General features: G+C 36.8%; 1 protein-coding gene and 1 long non-coding RNA gene across 5 annotated transcripts in view; one reads left to right on the top strand and one right to left on the bottom strand.

Annotated features, from left to right (window-relative positions):
* Positions 1 to 24,193, top strand: part of Slc25a21 (solute carrier family 25 (mitochondrial oxoadipate carrier), member 21) — a 472,151-nt gene that overhangs the window by 192,456 nt on the left and 255,502 nt on the right. For 2 of the 4 annotated variants that reach the window (XM_013510366.1, XM_005376907.2), the window contains exon 1: positions 14,195 to 14,333. The exons of the other annotated variants lie outside the window; for them this stretch is intronic. The gene's annotated coding sequence lies outside the window, so the exon portion shown is untranslated. Of the gene's footprint in view, positions 1 to 14,194; positions 14,334 to 24,193 lie in introns of those variants that run through there. 4 annotated transcript variants of the gene reach the window in all.
* On the bottom strand, positions 5,250 to 13,675 carry LOC106147736. Its single transcript, XR_001232658.1, has 3 exons — positions 13,468 to 13,675; positions 12,196 to 12,376; positions 5,250 to 5,350 (listed from the first exon to the last, which is right to left on the bottom strand). It is a non-coding gene; the product is annotated as an uncharacterized LOC106147736 (long non-coding RNA).

Here is a 24,193-nt window from a genome sequence, read left to right on the forward strand (position 1 = left end):
TCAAAATGATAGATTTATAATCTCCAGTTAATACTGAGTACAATATAGGTTGAATATCTCTTATCAGAAATACTTGGGGGCAAAAATGTTGCAGATACCAGATTTTTCCAGATATTGGAATATTTCATTTGCATAATGAGATATCTTGGGAGTGGGACCCATCTAAACATAAACTTATTTATATTTTATATGCCCTAATGTACATAGCCTGAAGATTACTATGATGTTTTTAGTGCTCCTGAGTTTTGACTGACTCAGATCAGGGGCAGAATTTTTGAATGTGGTACCATGTTTTTGCTCAAAAGATTCAGATTTTGAATCACTTTGGATTTAAGATATTTTTATTAGAAATGCTCAGCCTGTATTTGAAACATGCTGTTATGCAAGAAAATGTTTATGCTGAAGAACTTTGTACCAAAATTAGTTTTACCAGGAAAAAATACTAAAATTTTAAGTCATTAATTTATAAAGAAAATTACCTATAAGTTTATCTCTGTTATTTTTTGGTCACATGCTAAATATAAATTTTCGTTAAGTAAGAATGCACATTTGTCAGTTTGGAACTAACCATGCATGAACTTTTCCATCATGTTTTGTTCTATTTTGATCTTTATTCTGTATTCTACCTTTCTGGCTATATGTATTTTAAGATTTGTGACTCAGTTTTATCAGCTGTGTAGGCCATCATCATAATTATGAAAAATATGAACATTCTGGGCTAGAGAAGAAAAATATTAATACATTTTTATTATTTAGCTGAGCTTGCCCTTTTCACAAAATAGCCCAAAATAATCCTGCTGCATTTATATGAAATTCAAAAGTTGATGATTAAGAAATATTTTAAAGTCCCAGCACATTGCTGATTAGTAATAGTTTATAGTACATCTTTTTATCATTAACTAAATATTTTCTGACATTCAACCCTTGATAACCAAAAGCAATGTTTAGACATGGACCGTAATACAGGCAACTGATACTTCAAAACTAAATAGGTAGAGACAGAGGTAGAATAGCAAAATGATAAAAATCAAATACCACAATGCCGCTGAAGGATCCAGAGAACACTGGGTAGCACAGCTTGGTGATAGATGAGTAACCAGATCTAAATGGTCTGTAAATACCCATTCCTTTGAGAGACGTCTTCTCAAATGTCCTCTTCTTTATACCTGAAACATAACAACTTGGAGACAAGGCCCAGACTACAGAAGGTGTGGACTTTTTGCCCAAGGCCACAATCTGGACTGGTAAAAATGGAGCCTTTGCATTTATTGTTGTGATGTTAAGGCATCATTGATTTTTGTTTTGTTATTACCTGTAGTTATTACAGTACAGAATTTCCCACAATTGTCAGTTTGAGTTGCAATGATCAAAAAAAAATACTTCCTTGCACACACTTTTAGATCTAGACTTCTTTGACCTACAGTTTGTTTCTAATCATTATGTCTCTTCCACTTTCTCAAGATGAAAATTCTACCATTTATTTAGGTAAACATTTGCATTTGATAATACAGCCATAAAGTTAAGAAAAAAGTTCTTCTTTTAAAGAAACATCCACAGAAGTCAGTAATACACATATATAAATACAGGAATCTTTATGAACAGCAAATAATAGATGATCCACACCCTGCTCCCACAAGTATTTCCTATTTCAATACCTGCATTGCTAAGAATCTAAAGAAACAAGACAGTTTACTCCACTATGATTTTTTTCCTTTGGTTCCAGTCACCCTGAGTTCATTGTACCTCAAGCATGACTACCTCAAACATGGACAAAAATGAAGCCATTGCAGGACTTCCCTGCCTATGGTATAATTTTATGGGGTTCCAAAATGCAGTCTTGGTTGCTGAGATTTGTGTATAACCCAAAGTCTGTGTCCAGAGCTCTGAACTGACTCTGTTATATATGTGTTGAATTCTGGTACATATCCATAAAGGTGGCTCTTGATGATCTCTCAGCCATGCTCTTGCTTTGTAGTAAATACCATGCTCCCTCAGCCATCTATATCCATAGCAGGAAAAAGTAGTCTAACCTATGGAATTGAGGCAAAATATGATTAGTATGCCTTGTTTCATTTATTAATATTCCTTCAGTTCATTCCCTCACTCACTTATGAAAAGATGTCCAGAATCTCTTGTGTTTGGTGCAGAAATCAAGAGATAAAATAAGATAATCCTTTTCCCTGCCTAGTGAGAACATGCACAAATGGACAACTGTATGATATAGTGTGACTGCTTCCAGAAGAGAACTGAGAACTGATACCAGCAAAATAGAGAGGGAACAGAGAGAAAATGACTTCGATGGGGCATAATTAAGGAAGGGTTTTATGGTGTGACTCAGTGATTCTCACATGTTTCCTAAGCCCATCCCATCCATAACTGACTCTTCCTTGGCTTGTGGAAAGTAAGAAAAATTTAAAAATATATTTTCATCAAGTTAATTTTAATTAAAGATCTGTAATTTTGAAGATTCTGTCTTTCCTACTATGCTCTTAAAAATTCAATTTTTTCATGAAATAATGGTGACAGTAGATGATAATCATTTAAAAATGTTTCTGGCCTATCAAAATAAAAAGTTGGCAACACTGTTATTTCTCAGTTAAAAACATTACTGATCTGTGAAATCTAAAAGTTTGGGCTGAGGTGGGCTTTTGCTTAGGTTGACCTGTTTTTCAAATCCTGGCAACAGTTATAAACAAGTAAACCCAGGCAGCCTACTTTGTTCAAAAGGTAAGGCAATCTGGAAATAAAATTGGGTTTAAGGAATGTCAAGTATTCTTATGGACAACACATTGTTAAGAGGCAAAGTCAACATCAAATAGGCTTATGGTAAGCATTCCTTTTCTCATCCTCTCTGTGAACTCATGGTGTCAACCACACTTTACCACAAAATTTGACTCTAGGTCAATATCAGAGACAGGAAAGTATGCGGCATGGACCAATGTCTGTTACTGTGGGAGATTTATTTATGCAGTATGTGGATTTGTTTGAGCTTCCATCACTATCATAAAAACTCCAAATTCATCCTTATGTTGTTGATAAGGAATTGCTGAACTGGGTAGGGACTCCTAACAGCTATCACTCATCTGAAAAACTAATTGTTTTTTCTTTTGGTAATTCACACAGAACTCTGGAGCAGCTCTGTCTGATGGTTCTGACCCCACCTCCATGGCTTTGATGTGTGCAGATAGTGGGTGTTCAAATGCAAAGGCAGGTCCCACAGTCCTCTGGGTCTTAAGCATGGCCAATGAAGAACTTGAATGAAGATCAATGCATAGATTTTGAATAACGAAATTTTACCCTGTGTTGGGACCAAACAGCAGTTCTCATTCACAAAGCAAAGCAGTTAATTAAACTGACAGGTAACATTTATACTGATGATGTGGTCATGTACAACACCATGTCTTCAAGTACTGTGCGTATACGAATGAGTGGAACGGTCAAATGCAGCAAGTTAACAAGAGCATTGCCTCACAGTCATCTTTTTTTGAGGCAAGTGTATGTAACATCCATTTCTATATTTTTCAAGAATACAAGATATTGTTAATTGTGTCACTTTGTAGTATAATAGATTTCTTGAAATTTATGTTCCCTGACTGAAATTATATCTTTCTTGACCAGTGTCTCCTAATATCCCACTCTGTAGTCATATGCAAAAATATATTTAACAGTTTTTACACAAGCAAAATGGTGAGTTTATTTGTACAAATCACAGGCTCATTCTTTCCTTACCACTGGCCTTATCTCTGTTTCTACATAGAAAATATTAGCGTACAATTGGCATTGTTTTGCTTTTACATGCTGTTTAAATAAAAACCACAGCCTAACTGGATATTTTTGCAGTTGTTAAAATGTAAGTAGAACTAGCCTATTTTCATAGCAATCATGATTTCCTAATATGTAGAATTGGAAAATATAAGAAGAGATGGATTTTAAAGATAGATGTACAGTTTAGGTTCCAAGGAACAAGTTTTTTTTATTCACTCATAGTATTTGGAGATATTTTATACCTCGAATAATTTTTTCCTTCATTTTGAGGCATGGGAAATTGAAGTTTAGTTAAGCATATAAATTTTTCAAGGTTGCACAACCAGATCTATTCTAGATTATCTTAATAATTACATTGTCTCACTTAAATATTTTGTCAATATTTTTGCAAAAAAAATCTTTGCACAGAAGTATGTTCTTGTGCCAATATTTAGATGAAATAGCATTTGTGAATGGACGGTTTTGCTCATAAGAAAGCCTTATTTTTTTTCATTTGCTTCAGCAACATCACTAGCGTATTCAGCCGGGTCTGCATTGGTTGGTAGATGTTTGGCTTTTGAGTCCCAGAACGTGAGGATGATTTTGAGTCAGTGCTGCAGAAAATGTAGTTGAAATACTATCATCAGTTTCCTAATTCCGTAAGTTATATTATTTTTCAGTATTTTCTGTTTCAAAATATTGTGTTGCTTAAGTCCTGTTTGTGAACAGAATTATTGGCTGCTTTAAAATAGGTTATTCGCCTTGGTAAACTATCATTTTCTTGTAATTGCAAGAGAGAAATCAAATCATTGCTATTTCTTGTGATTTTAAAAGAGCAACGATGATATATGGTTTGGTTACCACAACCTTGTCTCTGAAACAGTTAAGGAAGGCTGCGGTCTGTGGATATAATAGACAGGATTGACTTCTGATTGGTTCCTTTCCTCTTCTGAAGATTTGAATGGCAAAAGGCAGTCACAGTGTAGATTTTGCAACCAGAACTGAGAAAATGGAGGAAGATAAGACTCATAGTTGGGCTCCTGGAGAACGGAATGTGTATTTCTCATTGCCTGGTTGCAGTAGTTTTCCACCATGTCAAGGGTGAAAGGACTCCTTTGGTTTCCTGGGTGTCCAGGACTTTACAGAAGTGAAAGAGATAAGAAATCCAGCTGGTCCATTTGTTCAAATAAGGAATTAAAAACAAATAATTTGTGTATCTCTTGTATTAAGAATGCAATTGGAGATTAAGATGTAGATCAAGGAGCTTCTCACCCTAAATCAAGTGATTGATTAATGTAATACAAGGTTCCTGTGTGTTTTTCATGCTGCCTTTGATCTAGAAGGCAAACTGCTTATGGCCAGGGACTGTCTGTTCACCATTTGCATTTTTCAAAACTTGCTAGAGACTGTGAATTAGTCTGCTAGGGCTACCATAATGAACTATCAGGGACTAGATGGTTTAAACAACAGAAATTTACTTTCTTTTAGTTCTGGGGGCTGGAAGTGCAAGATCAAGGTGCTGGCAGAGTTGATTTCCAGTGGGATCTCTCCTCCAAGCTTGCAGATGGCCACCTTCTTATGTCCTCACTGGTCTTCAGAGAGAGATCTGTGGCAGTTGAGATGTCAACCAATGAATGGGGGAGGGGAGCACAACTGAGTCCACAGCAAGCTAGTGAAAATATATTGGGTGAATGATGAAATAAAGTGAGGGGTGTTATTCAGCAATAATAGAACAGTGAAAGGTGATCTGCGAGTATCTTTGCAACTAAGATCAGGGTTTCCCCAGTATGTCCTAGGAGTACCAAGCTCTCAGAATGCTCTGTGAGAGTAAGATTCACACGTTCTAAATAGTTTTGGAGAACTTTGCCCACATGAAGAATTCAGATTATACATTAGCATAACAAAGTTTCAGAAAAGAAAGCCATGTAACTGTTTAACCTAGTGTCTTTCTACATATTGTATACAAAATGGGTCCAGAGTGCTTGTGCTCTTCCATCTTTTGAGAAACCTATTGCTGTCTAATCTACCACTTTGTAAAGTGCTTCAGTCCATGTTGAAAGCTGATATTGTCAGTGTCAGGGTGAGGGAGGAGCAACTTGAGTTGGTTCTGCCTTCTGTTTAGTGTGTTGGGCCGAGGGATGTTGCTAAGTGATAGAGTGCCTGCTCTTCAGTGTCTTATCTGGTTTTTTTCTGGGGGCTTCTGGGATTTGAACTCAGGACCTTGTGCTTGCCAGATAGGCGCTGTACCACTAAGCTATATCTCTGGCCTCCTCCAATGTCTCATCTGAACTTTAGACTCTCAGAAAATAAATCTAGAAATGGACATTGATATGAACTTCAACCTGATATCACGTTAATAACAATGAAAGGTAAAAATTATCCTAAGGAAAAAGTTGTCACATTGACCTCGAAATGACTGTAGAAGGAAGAAGGCTTTTGGAAGGATCTGTAGGGTCAGAGGGGTGAGGATTAGGAGAGGGGGAGGGGTAGAGGGTGTACGATTCCTGAGAAACAAAACTGCACCCTATATGAAAATGACCTAATTCTTTTTGTGTTCTAAGCACAAATTTAAAATTTATTCTAAACTGACTTGTGTTTGGCTTGTTTCACTTAAAATAATGGTCTTGGTTTCTAGCCATGCTGTTGCAAATGACAAGATTGCATTCTTTTATATTGTGGAATATTTCTTGGTATATATGTGCCATTTTTAATCTGTCCATTTACTGATCTGAACACTTGGGAACTGGTTTATAAATGTGTTCACTTCCTAAATAACTTACCTGTGACATGAATCCTGTACCACTCCTCAGTATATGCCTGAAAGAATTAGAATCAACATATTGGGAAGATACCTGCATGCTTAAGTTTATCATGGCACACGTCACAACAGCCAAGTCTATGGACTCAGTCTCAGTACCCATCAACAAGAGTGGACGAAGAAAATGTAGTATAAAGACACACTGAAGTACTACTGAGCTATTAAGAAGAATGGAATTGTGTCATTTGCAGGAAAATAGATGGAACTGGAGAGGATCACATTAAGCAAAATAAGCCAGACTCAGCCAGACAAATCCCAAGTTTTATCTTATATATAAAATCTAGCTGGGGGAGAAAACATTAGGAGAAAGAATATTAGAGAAGAGAAAGGGGCCCAGGGAGGAGGGAGGGAATATTAAGAGAGGATTTGATATGATCAAATTATGTTACACACATGTATGGAAATGCCACAATAAAATCCAGTATTCTATATAATTAATATTCACTAATTAAAATGGAAAATGAAAAACTTTCTCTGATATGTATACCGTTTTTGCATTATATAAAAGGCATATCTACGGATAAGTGTCCTTCACCGAGGCCAGAAGAAGAATAAAGATGATTGCACAGATGACTGTAAATCAAGATGAAGGGTAGTTATATTACATCACAAAAAGTTTTAATACTGCCCACAAGGATAGTACCTTGAAGTGTGATGATGGAGATGAGTCATTATCTCTCGATACCTTCAAGGAGGGAAAGTTGTCTTGATAATCAGACCCTGCCCTCTGAGCACATCTAGTACTAAATCTGAGCCTACCAGAACCCATCAGTCAAGTAATCTAAGCCTCACTTTTCCTGTTTGCCAGATGTAGGGCAGTAGACAGAAGGATTTGTAATTTGTCAGTTTGTAACTTGTGCGACTTTATCCTTTAGACCAAATATTGTTCAATAAAAATATAATGCAAACCACCTCTGTAAGTTTAAGATTTTAAATCACCACATTAAAAAAGTAAAAACAGGTGAAATTCATTTTAATAATATGTTTTATTTGATATAATCAATTCAAAATATTAGCATAACTTGCAATCGATTAAAATATAAATGAGCTCTTTTATGGTGTTTTTATTACTAAGTCTTTGAAATTGGGGTGTATTTTATGCTTACAACACATCTCACTTTAGACCAGTCATATGCCAGGCCGTATTTCAGGTGTTCAATTGCCACTAATGGCAGTGGCTGACACATTTGGCAGTGTAACTTTAGATTTAGAGTATTAGAAAGCCAAACTTTGCGTTACTAAGTGGTACTCCGGTGTAACTTTACTCTGCTTTTCAATGTTGGTTATTTTATGGTATTTTACTGGCTGGATAGTTACTTCTATTATGTTCAAGCAGTTTTCATCAAATGATTTTTAGTTAATTTTTGTCTGCTTCTCTCCTGTATCACTACATAAAAGATTTCTTTGAATGTGAACTTGATTATGTCAGTCTATGTTTTATTTATAATTGATCCCTAATGAGAATGACAAGCATAGCTGAATATACTTTTATCCTAATTTAGCATCTGAACTCATGCTACTATGTATTTCTAGGGAATGTATAAATGTATATACTAACTCATCAACTATATATTGTTCTCTGGCTTCTACTATATTATCCCATGTAATTAGGATGGCACATTTTAAAGCCCGGAGCCTTTGACTTTTACACATATTCTACACTCCTAGGTGTGTCATACTTGATGCAGTACTTCTCGTTGTGTTTGTAGTTGAATGAGTGCATGATATAGATTTGAAGTCACAGTTACACACTTAGGAAGTAGGACTTAGAAGCTGGCATGTCTAGTCTTCCATTGGAGCTAAAACCCCTTTGAGCTAAAAGTAAATCAGACACTATGCATTTTCAGCGTTCTTAGAAAACATTCATATTTTGGAATAACGACAGTCCTAGAGGAAAAAGAAGGATCTAATTACTAGTCCAATATTCCTTGTGAAGTACTTACTCTTATTTCCATATACCTATCATTTAGACTAGAGTAATGCCTAAAATGTGTTTTGGGTGCAATGCTTCCAAGTCTTAAAAACAGTCCCTTCTAAGAGAAAAAATGAATATCAGGTTACTAACGCAATAAAACCTGAGATCCCTTTGCCGTATACGTTCAGATACATAACTTTTAGTGTAAAGTACCTCCTAAAATGTGTTTTGAGTGCCACTTTGGAGATAGAAAATGTGTGCAGCTGCCTAAAATGCTGGTTGTGTGACACAAAAGTAAATCAGACCTAAAATTTCATCAGAGGTGTGTGTATGATGAGAGAGACTATTTTGTAAAAGTCTGTGTCATGCATTCAGAGCAGACATGGTAAATCATAAGCTGCGGACCAGCACTGTGTTTGTGGAGCAGAAATCCAGGCTTTCTTTATTGGATAATAAATGATTGCAGGGCTGGAAAGAAGTCAGACGCTTCAGATCAGCAAAGACAAACTATCTTTGAGTCCAGGCCTCTTAATTCACCTGCATGCACCCCACATTATTGCTCAGGTGCAAAGCAGAAGTGCTTTTTGTCTTCAAGGCTGAAAGACCCTTTAGTTTAAATTATGAACCTTCCCTGGTTTTCTTTTAAAAAGTAAAATAAATGCTGTAGTGGTTACTAGTTGTAAAAAGTTGTTAAAATACACAGGTTCTGCCCCATTTCCAGTGAAATGCTGTGACTTAAGAATGCCTGTTTATTGTTACTTGGTGTGCAGCAGAACTGCACAGGTAGATGTAATTGGATTCTCTCTCGTTCCTTTGTGCATTTTATTATCACTTACAGACTGATTCAAAATGTTAGAGTTAAAACTGCAAACGACTAAAGTACTAAATAATTTTTAGAGAGTTTTGCTGTCACATAGGGTGAGGAGAATTGGAGGATACAGAATAAAGTAAATTCTCAGCATTAAAAAGTTATTTTTAAGAGAAATAGTTTCCAAAGTAGGACTGCTCAAGACAGATTGCAAAAATGTAATACTGTGCCAAATGAACACATATAAAATATTAAAACATGGTCTCAGCACAGGTTGCTTTCAGTAATAACTCACTTCCCTTATCTGTCATGTTAGATTTTATGGTCACGCTGTGACACGCTGACAGCCCAGAGCTTATTATTAAGATTATAGGGGTGGCCATCTTTTGTTGGTCTTCTAGGCTGGACAGTTGTTGAACAAAACCAAGTGTTACTGGGATTCTAATTAATTGGCCACTGAGAATTGTGATGACACTTTTAAAATAATGATTTATGAAATTAGAGTTTCACCTACCCAGCATCTTCTTAATTCTTTCTCTTAATTCTAATTATACCAGACAGGCAGATGTACTTATGAAATAAAAGTTTAGGGGAGGCACGCGAATGTCATGGAAAGACTTTAAAACACAGTTAGCTGTTGGAGTTATCATGTGCTGTTACTTACCTATGGTATTATATATTAATTGGTATTAATAATTGATCAAGTAAGTTTATTATATACTTAATTCAATTTAATTACATATAAAGTCACCACACGTTTTGTCTCCTATAATGAGGATGCATATGGTTAGTAAATATAGAATTTATTTTGAAGCAATAGGACTTACCCTTTGAATGCATCTGTACTTTGTGAGATGTCTGACAATATAAAGCTATTAACACTGTATTTTAAGAACAAATTTTTCTTTTACAATAGTAGTACAATATGGAAACAAAGAAGTAAATTTGCATTTGCAAATTTCTTTCATATATTGTTTAATATTTATAAGTAATTGATAGTATAATTTTTAGCTTATCTTGACTCTAATATTCTTCTACTAACAACATCGATTCTTTTTTTATGTGCTACTAGAAGCAAGTACATCATTGCCATCAAATGTGCACCAGAGAGCTAGCTTGCTCATGTTCCTGTATTCTGACTACTACTCTAAATGTTTAATAGTGAAATATTTTCAACTTTTTTCTTTATCGAATAGTGTTAGATTTTCTATTGGGGTAAATGCCTGTAACATAAAATTTATTTCTAACCATTTTTAAATGTACAGTTCAGTGGTGTTAAATGCATTCACATCGTTGTACAACTATCACTGTCATCCATCTTCAGAATGCTTTTCATCTTGTGAAGTTGGAATTCTGTATCCGTTAAGTATTAATACTCCATGTCCCCCTCCCCTCAGCCACTATTCTATTTTTTTTTGTCTCTGAATTTGACTTCTAGGCAGGTACTAAACATGAGTGAAATCATGCAGCATTGTCCTTTTGTGACTGGCTTATTCCATTTAATGTAATGCTTCCAAGGTTCATCCTTGTTGTAGCAAGTGTCCAAAGTTCCTTCTTTTTTAAGGCTGAATAGTATTCCATTGTAGGCATATACCACATTTTATCTGTTCATCTGTTGGTGGATATATGGGTTGCTTTTTCTTTTTGGCTATATTGAATATTATTGCTATGAATGGGAGTGTACAGTTATCTCTCCAAGTCTGAATTCAATTCTTTTGGGTATATACCCAGAGGGAGATTTTCTGAATTGTATGGTTCATATTTCTTTTTTTTATTTTTATTTTTATTTCTGTACCAGAAATCAAATTCAGGACCTTCTGCTTGCCAAGCAGGTGCTTATGCCACTGACCTATATCCCCAGCCTGGTTCACATTTCTTTTAAACTGAATGAAAATGAGGTCTTTCAGTTGAGCACATGGTATCAAAAATATTCTTCACTTCAGTGTCGCAGTTTCTTCATGAAATAAGCCTAACATTTTTTCACTACCCAATTATGGAAGCATTTTGGAAGAAGAGAGACAGTCACCTCTTCCTACCCACACGTAAGGCCTAAAATTAATAATCTAGGTCAAAGGAAAGAGGGCTTTTGTTTGGTGTCGAGTTTGAGCTTGAGTTCTCCTGAGAAGACTGGCTGGTAAGGGCGCCCCTAGAACAATGGAGAAACAAACAGATTCGCATGGTCTGAGCCGCCAGGGCTATCATGCGGGACAGAATAAACATAACGCATAATACAAAGTGTGATTGAAAAATACGGAGAACGTTTAAAATTTAAAAACTTTATTACCCTAAAAGACGAAGATGCTTTAATCCTCTCAAAATACCCCTCCTCACCAAACACACTTACCCCATCATTCTTGCCGCTTTATTTTTGTTTATTTATTTACTTATTTATTTTTTGGTTTTTGGTTTTTCTCCGGCACCGGGAACCGAACTCACAACCTTCCGCTTGCCAGGTAGGCGCTTTGCCGCTGAGCTAAATCCCCAGCCCCTCTCGCCGCTTTATGAAGCAGTCCTGGACGTCCTCCCTTGTGAGTGTCTAGTTTTGCCACTGTGGCTGCCTCAGAGGCCTGCATGGATTCCACAAGTTTACCGTTCGTGGTGATTTTGACTTCGGTGAAACGGCAGCAAGTCGCATGGCACCAGATGTGGGGAATAAAGTGGACACGGACGAACCATCATGTTCGTACGAGCCGGCCTTTCTGCTGGATGGCGCTCAGTAGCAGTGCTCGCTGTTTTGGATCACATGTCTTAAAGACACAAAAGAGGAACTGCAGAACTGCTTCAGAAAGAGGCACGCGTCATGGGATAAGTGTGTTCACAGTGTGTGTAGGGGGGTATTTTCAGGTGGATTAACGGCAATGTGTCTTCTACTGATGATTTTTAAATTTAGACACTGTATGTTTTGATTACCTCGTGTATACTTTCAGCTTGAAAATAAGAATGAATTCACACTACAAGGATAAACTATGGTAGGATTAACCAGCTGCAGGCGCTGGGCCAATTTTAGGGCAGTCTTCATTCTGTGTGTTGCTGGTTTGGCTTCTGAAGTAAGGCTCATTGTACCGGATAACAGGACCAGAGGTGGGCGGGGCTGAGAGAAAGCGGAGAAACATGGAATTTATCTTTGTTAATGAGGCCACATGTAAATTCTGTGGGCTTAGAAATACTTTACAAATGCGCACTGTTTTTTTTACTGTATTAACTAGGGCAGTCGCAGTCACTTGTTCACACTTTGGAGCCACACTCTTCCCAGACAGAAGACTGTGGGACAGATGTGTCTCTCCTCAGGCCGTCTGCCTGAGGGGGAAAGGCGGGGCCGTACCATCCGCAAAGTTTCTTCCTGGCAGTTTGTGCTTCTCCCTGACGTGGCTTGTTTAAATCCCAGTCCTCTCTCAATAGTCAGCTACAGACTTCGTGAAGTCTTCCTTGCCACTCCCTGCCTCCAGCCCCACCCCAAGCTGAAGATGGTTTCCTTCCCCTGGGCTCCTACCATGATTTTTCTATGCTCCCTGTGACAATCACTCTTTCCTTCTCGGCTACATCTATATTCTCCTTTGTTTTCAGGAAGCCCTGCCTCCACTTTGTACTTGTCCCACAGGCCCTGGGCCAAGGCCCCTCGTGGAAATGACCCCAACAACTGGCCCATCAGTGACAGAATACCCACCCTGGCCTTTACCTCTGGCACCTTGTCAACAAGGTCACCTGAAGAAGTACAGCGGTCATGAGGCCTGGGATTGTGTCTTTGATGGGACTGAAGGAAGATTAGACCAGAATTTTTGTGTACATGTATATAAAACTCTCTCATAGTTTGCTAGGTAAAATTTAAGCCAGTCATCTAAAACAATATACCTGCTTTGTAAAAATAACACACACCTAGAGTAAATAATAGGGTACATGCAGTTAATGACCTAAGTAAGTACTCAATAAAGGAAAACATTTACCACAAGATTAGTCTTAATTTACAAGATAAGCCTTGATTTACCACAAGAGAAGTCTTGATTTGACCTTCAGATATTGACCCTTCTGTGTCTCCATCAGAAAATAATTTCTAACTGTTCCAGGAACACCAAGATATAAAATATAGATGTACATCAGTGAACTAAACTCCAGTATCCATACAACAGAGGAAAGCATGTGTTTTCACAGTTGAAGGAGACTATAGAGTTTGTCTGCTGGACTTACCTGATGTATGGCTTTCCCTGGAGTGTAGTTAGTAATTCCACCTGTCTGCTCTCACCAGCTCGTAGGCTCACTGCCTCTTCAGGGAAAAGCTTTCCACGAGAACCACACCTTTCCCGGTCCCAAAGATGGGCTCGCAATCTAAATTTGTCCTCTGACTAAAAAACGCCATCAAGGGAGAATAACTACACCTCTGCACACAATATTAACTCATTCGAAGCTACAAATTTAGTGTTAAGTAGTGTAAGTAGTGTTTGGTGACTCATGTCCCAAAGAGACAGAACTTCACGTACAGCCTGTCACTTGATTTGATAAAAGTTCTTCACTTGACAGAGAATAGATGAGTGTGGCCAGGCTTGGCAGAACACATCAAGAGAAAAGAGAGTTGCACAATCCTATATTTACTAAGTTATAGATTTTTTTTCCCCCACAGCTGGCCCTGTTCCTCTCCACCTCTTCCACCCCTCCAAATTTTCTTTCTGTCCTTGCAGAAAATTAAAATCATAACATTTGGCCTCATACTTAGGATGAATTATTCCTTATACTTGTTATTTACCTTTCTTTCAAATATGTGTGATAGAAAGCGTAGCTTAATTAAAATGTGTTTTTGCCAGTGCGCCTTTGAGAGCCAAGGCGAACAAGTGTGCTACTGGCTTCCTCCACTAGGTGCCAGCACTGCTCTTTTCCTGCTCGGTTCTCCAGCCTTAGCTGGTCTCCCTAATAACGGGTACTGTACCACTGTACCTTTTGTACGTGTGGCGTATTTTTGTTTATTTTGCTCTGGAAGTTTTGACGAGTCTTAACCAAAGGGATTATTATTAGACTGACTTGCTAATCGCTGAGAATTTCAGTTTCAAAAACAATCCCAGGTACTGTACAACGAATTTAAATCATTACAAATAGAAAGATTTTGTTTTTTTAGCTCAATCCTTTATAGGTTGTGTTAATTGTAAAAGAATGAATGATGGTGAAAATAATTCAAAACTAAGTTCCTAGATCATATAAATAAATTTAAAAGGGAAGGGGAATATTTGCAAAGTAGTTAAGAACAAACTGTTGCCAGCTTTGTTAATCGAGGGATAACTTGTAAATTGATAGATACTCCTCCAGTGTTGTGTTTGATGTACTTTTGTTTTGCTTTTTGCTTTTAAATTTGTTTGACAACAACCTGTAAAATTATGCATTTAAGTACTTATTCTGCACCTACTATTAAAGATTGCCTTATTTTTTAACTCATTTCTTAAAATAAAAACATTTTCAAATTAACAGTACTCCAACTGTTATTGAAGAGTGGAGTGTAAAATTACTTTGTAGAAAAAAATATAGTTATATTTAAGTTTGTGTATCCTAAACTACATAGGAAAACATAACAAAAATATTTCCTGCTGAAAGTAAATATATATAATATCATCAAAATTCAGATGAATTTAGTAAAAGCTTTTACATAAATGATGGGACCAATATGATTCAAGATTTTTATTAAAATACATATATGTAATTGAATTTATTTCATGTAGCTATCTTCATAGTATAAACTAAAAGTACAATCTGTGCTGTTGCTGCAGTCATTCCTATTTTTAATGTCAAATATATAGTAAAAATATTCTCTATACAATTCTGTGTAGCATATTTGAAAGTGATGAAAGCCAGAACTATATATTTTGATTGCTAAGACTACATATTTTGGCCAGCGGGAAGCTTGATTTCTAAATGTGTGAGACAATTTTTTTCTTTGTTTTAAGTTATATTAAAAGATGAACTGCTGCTTCTCTCACTGGTCACACACGTATTTCCTGTAGAAAAGGCCTGTATGTGTTCCCTGAGTTTGGTGTGATACTACTTAGTGTCAGTATTTTGAGTAAATTTGAACTATTTCGATTGCAGGAACTTTCTGAACCTATGTAGAAAAAATACATACTCCGTAATTCTATTACTTCTAATCTTGTTTGTGTCTTTTAATTTGTAAAAGTATTTTTGTGTTTAAGAAAAAGAGAAAAAGGAAAGCTATGAAGTGCTGTTTAATCTGAAACAGAGGTTTTTAAGTTCAGGCTCAGAAGCAAGATCAAATGACCTATCCAGTCATTCTATATCTGTAATTCCTTCACAGTGCTTTTCTCGAGTTTCGCAGATCAGCCCAAATCGTGGTTGGAATACTGTATTCTGCACTTTGTCCTTTTTCAGTATCAGACAATCATAGTATGGTCAGGGTTCTATCCAACTTCAAAGATGGTCATCTGTAAGTTCGAAATTCTTTGTTGTTATGGAGTTCAATAAAAAGATTTTAGTGTTGAACTCAACCCAGACCACAGAATGATTAAATTTGTTGTTTTTGATATGTTGCATGGTAAGATATTGTGTAATTGACTTGCTTGCAACTTTGCAATTTATTTTCTTGAAAAAATGTCCAGGCTATTAATTATATATGGCAATTAAAGGAAAGTACACGGAACATCCTGGCAACACATCACTTTTTTCTGTGTTTGATTTAGGCGTCTGTAAAAGGACACCACTCATGCCTTTTGAGTTAAAACGCTGTCATTTCCACCATAAACTCCTATTTTTAGGAGTTTTGGTTTATAACTCAACCATTTAAAAAAAAAGCCCAACCTACACTCAGAATAGCAAATTTCTCTTTTTAATCCTTGGAGAAAATTTTACTAAAGAACTTGTAGTTTCATTCCTTTTAATTTGGAAGAAAACAGTGAAAACTATCACTGGCTTCGAACACAGTTCTGTTCTTTTACAACCCTGAACTAACGTAGTAATGTGGAATATTTTAATGTATTGATTTAAAGGGACTGCTGACCATAATTTCATAAATGGACTGAATTCAAGTAGAATATTGAAATGTTTGCAATACGTATCTTAGAATATACTTTTAAAAATTTCTGGTTAGAGTCCTGTTCTGGGGAACTGTGGGGCAGTGTGGTTGTACATAACTGTGGTGATTTTCAAAGTCTACTCTGATACATACTCTGCAGACCGCTAAGGACAGCGGAGATCTCTTTAGAAAATGAGAGAGAGGAAAAGGCTGACGGTAAATCAGACGTGCAGAAAATAGTTAGAATCCAGTTTCCTTATTTCCTACAGCTTACATTTTCAGTGACTAAAACTGTGCATCTTTTTCTACTCATTCATGTTATTTTTTTATTTTAAGAAATAAAGAAGGAAAACATATTAACAGACATCCGTTTACAAAATAAGATGAAAACAGTACAAACAATACAGAGTTACAGACAAAGTTGTAGGAAATTAACAATGGTTGTTGTATTACTTATTGATATCTTCAAAGTGGTTTCTTAAGAAAACAAATAGAGACATGCAAGATTGATCAAACAAGTAATCATTAACTGCTCCTTTCTGTAGAGCAATAGAAGACAGTAGTACAACTATGTTCGCTGTCTGTATATACATGCGTACATAATTTCCCCTTATTTCCCTCCCCTTTTCCCACACCCTCATTCATGTTAAAATGTACTCAAGTGTTGGTCATGGTGTCGATGTTTTAAAGTTTCATGCGTCTTCTATATCTATTTCCTTTCTATGAGCTTAGTAAATTTAAATGAAACTATGCGTACATAAGCATTGAATAATTTTCTCCTTAAAAAAATCATTGCTTTTCCTAATATAAAAAACAAAGAGGCAGAGGGTCGTGAAGGTGTGAGAAATGAGAAGGATTGAGTTCGGGGAGATTTGACAAAGCCGCAGGTAACGTGGAGATGTTGCCAGGAAGATTTAAGTGGACAACAAGAAGATTATGAGTGAGAGAAAGAAGGCCATTAAGTGACAGCCGTTTAACAAAAATGTTCTCTTAACTAGCGGTCCACGTGAATATAGTCCACCACATTGCAGTCACACTCCTCACAAAGAAAAATATGCACGCACATATTTACATTTTCTACTTATTTGATTAGAGAAAAATAAACTTCTATGCCCCTATATTTTAAAAACAGAGAGACATAACTTTCTTCTGTTGTTTTCATGAATGAATTTGACTACAAATTTAGGTTTACTGGGAAGCAAAATTTGCAACAAAACCTCACTTTTATGCAAAGCTGTTGTATGAAATTCCAACTCTACACCAGAAGCGTGTTTGAGGGAACTTATTTTAATTATAAGCAGAATCATAATTGAACTAATACATTGTTTTATGAACCTCAGATACAATTCGATTCACAAAGTTTCAGTTTACAAAAAACTTTTCAGAAAGAAAAGGTAAAGTGAACAAGTGTAAACACAAAGGGAGTGAAAATATATTTCAGGTTATTCTTTTTCAATGCCTCAGTGAGAAAAATAGATTTCCAAAGTGGCTTTGTAATAAATTTATTTTATTCATCATGCGTATTTACATATGCACCTTAAATTGACTGTTTTTCATCAGATTCCTGTTTGGAAGTTTTTAAGGTGAACCAAAATACTTTGGACCTTATGTGGTGATTAAATGAATAAAGTAACCAGATATGATCTGAATGATCAAACTAGACTTTTTGTACAATGATCCAATGGATTGGCCATCATTTGTTATTATGTGTTGAAAAATCAAAATCAATGAAGCAGAAGAAAGTCTATTTGATTTTGCACGTAAACTAAGCTCAATAGATGCAGATTTCTAGAGCGAAGAGCACAGGCTCCCAGGTCTGCTGTTCTGCTAATGCTGCCCAGTAGTCAGTAGTCTTAGGCAGTCTTTGCGCCCACAGAGGGTCAGGGTGGGCTTTCTACAGGCTTTCTTGTGTCTAGCTGAGGCAAGTAAGTTCCTGAATCAGAGTCCTAACATGGATCCCTGTGGGACCTTGGTTAAATCCTGGGCAAAATCTGCTGTATTTCTGAGGGGATTGATTTGTTCCCATACATAGGTCTGCTCCAATTAAGATCCAGGTGTTGCCATGGGAAGACTTCTCTAGGAAAGATGGAATGACAGAGGACTCAATAGTACCTCTCGGTAGGTGGCTTAGCAGCCTGCTTTGAGTGGGTATATTTGAGAAAATAATCTAAATCAAGTATAAAAATGAAGGGCTCTCCGACAACATTGCAGCATTTTTCTGAGCACCCAATGGAAAAATTATGCCAAATATTAGGTCCCCATTAAAACAAAAATTAAAAGGTGCTCCTGTCTTCATAAAATATGTTAAATAAAAGAATTGAAAGACAAACTCATTTAGTTAACCTATGCTTGTCAGTGATATATTTTGTTACTTTATTTCTCACTATCTATTAGAGAATTACTTAAAAAACACAGGCAACCTTTTCCTCTGTGCCATGAATTTTTCAGTATCTTCTGTTTCTCTCCTCATGGCCTTAGCATTTCCTCTGTCCTCTTCCTCAATTGCTCTTCTGGCTTTGTACCCGGCCCAAATTCTTTCTCTATTTGCAGATGAATTATTCTACCTCCAGGAATGGATCCCCACTCTGCCCTGTTATTCTGTACTACCTTTATTTATTTCTTTCACAATCCAAAATTATGGTGATAGGATTCATTTTGTTTCCCACCTTTCCATGGTTACATTTTCTTCATCTTGAGCAAGGCCAGGCACACAGTAGGTTTTGAAAAAGTCAGATGAACGAGTGTTGCTTTTTGAAATGTACACATCATACACTTGTTGAAGGTGGACAAGGCAGAAATCAGTGTCATTCTCTGCTCTCCCAACAAGTCTATTCCAGTCCTTGATGTCTGAATGTAGTCAAGCACAGGCAATTTCATTTTCCCTTTGCTATATCTAGGTAGGGATTCCTAGTTCAGTCTGAGGACCCTGGGAACCAAGAGATCTTTCCAGGGAACACCCACGCACTCCTCATCAACCCAAGCAAGAACAGCACTGCTTGGGGCTGTTCGTTATTCGTGTTCTTCCAAGGAGCCTGGGACAACATGGAACGGTTTGGGACAATGTGTCTTCAGCATCACTGCGACTCGGTGAGACACAGTCTTCACTTCTGTGAAGCTACAGGTTTTGTTGAGCGACAGGTTTTTGGTTCACCAGCCAAAGAAAACTTAGCAGTGCCCTGAGATGAAGCAAATATTTAGCAAACCTCCAGCCTTATTTTTGCTTTTCGTCTCCCGAGCTGAAATGTAATATCTACCTATCCTGGTTGTACCATAGCAAGAATTCTAGCTGTGTCCTTGTACCTCCAGGTACACTATTATAAATGAGCCTCCAGCGACGTGAATGCCTGTGCAGGGGGGAGGGAAAGCTTTATGCTTTGATCTCCCCCTGTGGAGGGATTTATTGCGCTTCTCAGTGAAAATCAAATTTTGTAATTCTTCCAGGATATCATATTTAGAAATTATGTGACTTTCTTCTGGATAATCTACAAGAAGAAAGCAGAAAAATTAAAGATCATTTAAAAGAACATATTGAAACTAAAAAAAACCCAATATGTATACCTGTGATCCTGTTCTTGGTATTCCTGCTGATGAAAGAATAGATCTTACTTTGCAAATCACACATATTTTGAACAAAACAATGGATGAAATTCCAAGAGAGTGGTTCCCAGAGAACCTCTGGGTGAGTTTCCTTTATTGGACAAGGTTCTGGTCTGTGACTTAGTTCTTGCTTTACATTGTCAACATTTCTATCACACATCAGTTGCCAGACATGGCAAAGTTATTAGTGGCTTTGAAAGCTAATGCAGAGTGGTGGTGATCATTTAAAGCGCTTATCTATCTGTCTTGGACAACACGGAAACTGAGAAAAGGCAAACACTACAAACAGTGGCCAGAGCAGAGGAGAAGAGAGGGAACTCGAGGGGGCTTAGGAAAAGCATTCTGCTCTGTTTGGCTCCCTCACAACTCCTAATGAGATAATAGCTCATCCAGTCAAGCCCATTCCTTACCTTCAGGAAGTGCCACACAGGTAAATGAAGAAATTATTTGAGGAAGGATCATGATGGGTGTGGACTGTTTGTGATTCAGCTTGGGAGAAGTGCAGATGCAAGTTTCTTTAGCTTGACTAGGATTGATTTCCTCTGATTAAGGCCTCCCTTAACCTCTGTGATTGTTGGCCTGAGGTTTGCAAAACTGATAATACTGAGAGATAAAAGCCCAGTACCAGTAGCCAAAGGAAGTAGGTAATAACTTAGCCTAGAGTAACTGATCTATCAGTTAGAAACAAACTACTTCTTCCTGGACAATCAAAACATGTGAGATTTTACTCTTTAAATTTAAGAGTCCACAAGGTGGCCCTTTTAAAGTAATGGATCCACATATATTTGATAAAGGAAGCTTTCTATTGTATTTCATTTTGCAGACACTGTAATTAAAAGTGGATAAAACGAGTGGGAGAAATCTGTGGGCATACATACATTTTGAGAGCAGAGTCTTAGATATAAAAAGACATTCATCATAATTGTGCTTGAAAGGTGCCCTCCTGGTCCTGCAGGTGTTTATGCTAGGTTAACAAAAGTGTTTTATTCTGTTTCAAATATACAGTAGTCCTGTCTATTCCAGGAAAGGGCAGCCAGGGAAACTTTAGTTAGCAATGACAATAATGAGATGATGTGGACCTATTCCACTAAAAATAATCAAGATGGATGTAGATGTTAGGTGGTCTCCACGTGAAACCTGTTTGCTTCTTTAAACAAGTTAGTCCTTGGTGCTAAACTAAAAAAGAGAATTATACTGTGTAGACTCAACTTTCACGTAGTGTATCTAAAAATGTCTTTAAAAATAATTGGGGAATAGACAGATCTCTCAGGCCAAGCTCTGGAACACTCCCAGGCCTGGCCATAACTTGCTTCCTCCCAGGATATGTTGAAATGGAAAGAAGTGACTGATGAAAAAAAATTCAGCTACGATTCAAAGTTATCCTGTTGTGAGATCCTTCTGGAATTAAGGGACTTAGATAGACAACATTCTGAATATCTTGTAGACAATTAGAAAATCTATAAAAGTCAAGGGCACTAGAATCCTAAACACGAATTTAAAGGTAGCAGTGGAAAAACATGAAAATTAGGCTGCATGGAAAGACTTCTGGGATCTCTAGAATTACCTCGTTCATTTTAAATATGCTAATAGCATTACTGAGAGTTTCTACTGCTGGTGATATCCCTCAGGAGAAAGATGAAGAATCATAAGGTGTTATCTGTACAAAGTGTTAGCTATCGGGCCATTTTTCTTTCTGCTTTCTTGGTCTTCCTCCCTCCCTCCCTCCCTCCCTCCCTCCCTTCCTTCCTCCCCCTCTATTCCCTCCTCCCCTCCCCAGCTCTCTTTCTGTGGTAGGGTCAATAGAAAGTTATTGTGGGATGGAACTCATGAAAATGTAAAAACAAGCCAACTAAGATGAAAACAGCACCTAGAAATATAGTAGGTGCTTAATAAATGTTCACCTTTACTGAATAAAATTTGGGAAGTAAAAGATACCTTGCATATTAAAAAAAAACCTCAAAAATTTTAACCCCCTTCACTGTGTGTGTGGGAGTGTGTATGTAAAATCTAATTAGGGAGCAAGAGTGAGAATTTTAACAAGTACATTTTATAAACTAAAAGCAGAGTTCTACCACCTTCTTTTCACCCTATAAGTATAGGAGAATTAGAAGTTAAGTGGAAACGGCATAAGAACTAGGGTATTAATTTCAGTCAATGGTTGGTGGCTGGTGATTTATAGCTTTAATAAAAGTGAAGAGTTAATTCTCAAGGGATGGCATACTTTTAATTTTTTTAATCTCCCAACATAAAATAGATACAGATTAGGTGTAAGGAAGAACTTGATTCTAAGTAACTTAAAACCTTGGAATGCATTGCTGAGAAAGTTGTGAAACTAGAATTTGTGGGTTTGCTTTTGCTTCAGTACTTTAATTAGAGGTTTACCTTTCTAAGGAGATTTATTCACTTTTCCAAAAATGTACATGAGGTCTCCTGGATTCTAACCCATAGTAAAATGAATCTTCTTTGCTTGAGATTCAGGCATGGTCCTCCACTTGAGTGCTAAAAGATTAATAATAATTTTACTAGTAATATTTGATACTCAATCTTTATTTTATCTTTGCTAAATCTTTGGTAGTAAAAATAATTCGTAATTTTCACTTGTTAGCCAAATACGTATATGTCTTTTTTAAACAATTTGCGTTTAACACTGAATATGGATTATGAAAACTATTTTGGAGCTTTAAAAATCTAGGTAAAGCTTGATATTTTTGTAAGTAATATTTTTCCTAATCCCCTATAATGGAAAGCTAGTTTACAGTCAGAAGCCCTTCCAGAAGATTCACATTCAACTTTCAATCTTGCTTGGCCTTAGAGAACCTTATGGTGTTAGGTTCTTGGGAGCCCGAAATCTTCCTATCCATCTCTACTATTCATTCCCCTTTTGGGATCTGAATGAATTATAAGATGAAAAAGGAAACTCCACTCCATTCTCTTTTATCCTCTGGTCTACAGCTCAGAACCAGAAAGAGGAAGAAATACGGTACTGTGATCTCAGTGAGAACCTAGTTCCCTCGTCAGGAAGCTTTCCATCCTGAGACTTGCCAAGGGGGTTGAACTTTCCTGATTACTCTCGCTCAGCTTACAGGTAGTTTTATTGAGGCTGATGGAGATTTTATGGGTTTAGCTCTTCTCTTTGGTGTTTAGTGTCTGCTTTAGCTTTGAGAATCTTGGCAAGAAATTTTCTCCTTCAAGAGCCTGAATCTTTTATAATGGAACATTTTAAAAACAACCTAAGGTTTTAATCGAGGACAAATAAGTTTCATCATGATTGATCTCTCAAGATTAACAAATGGTTCCACTGTGGAAGCCGCCTTACATCAAATACTCTGGTGGTGGAAATGCCCCTTTCCTGGCACTGCGGTGGGGAGTGTGTGGTCTGGTAGCATAAGCTTCAGGGAAGGCACAGTCCCCATGAGGTAGGAGTTTCTTTTTGAAAACTGCAAGGCAGATAAAAATTTATTCTAAAATAAGCACTAGTCCACTCCAGTGGGGCCTGTGCTTGCCTTTTCCCTTGCTCTGAATCCAACTTCGTTGACATAAACTAGACATCTGGTAAGTTCTGTCCCATATGAGAAGACATCTTTCAGTGATGCAACTAATTCCAGTTTTAATTTAGTTTCTAACTCACTCTGATTAAGGGTGTGTCTTGATTTTAGTTATTTGACTTGCTCTGCTTGCATTTTAGGATTTCAACTACCATTAGAATCACTAAGAAGGCTTTTGACTTCAATGTGATTTTATGTAACGCTACCAAATGACAATACCTGATATTTACTTAATACTGTTTTTAAAAAGCTCAAAGTAATTAATGTGCTTTTACCTACTTAATCCTAATAATATCCTGGAAGGAATATTAGAAGTAACTCTTGTTATCGCCTCTTTATAGGTAAAGAGATGGAGTCACAAAATAGTCAAGGCATTTGCAAATGGCCTACGACTTCTGAGTGCATTCATGATGACTTTTCAGTTTTCCTGCCTTGCTTTCTCAGGGGACCTTGTTGCCTTGCTATATACTATAAATACATTATACAGTGTATAGTTTTACTATTCTCAGGTCCATCAAGTTTAATGGGGTAGCCTGGCATGGTTCCTAGAGCAGGATCATGTACATGATAAATAATACTTTATAAGATGATGTATTTTAGCATGGATATGGTTTACAGTTTAAAAATGCAACAAAAGGGAACATGTCTCATTTAAATCTGTTTCACCAGCACCTATGTGGTACCTGACACATAGTAGGCACTGAATAAATATTTGTTAAACAAATGAAAACACCTCATTTAAAAAAAGAAAAAACATGATCGAGAA

The sequence above is a fragment of the Chinchilla lanigera genome, unplaced genomic scaffold, assembly GCF_000276665.1.
Source record: "Chinchilla lanigera isolate Chin_1 unplaced genomic scaffold, ChiLan1.0 scaffold00008, whole genome shotgun sequence".
Taxonomy (NCBI): domain Eukaryota; kingdom Metazoa; phylum Chordata; class Mammalia; order Rodentia; family Chinchillidae; genus Chinchilla; species Chinchilla lanigera.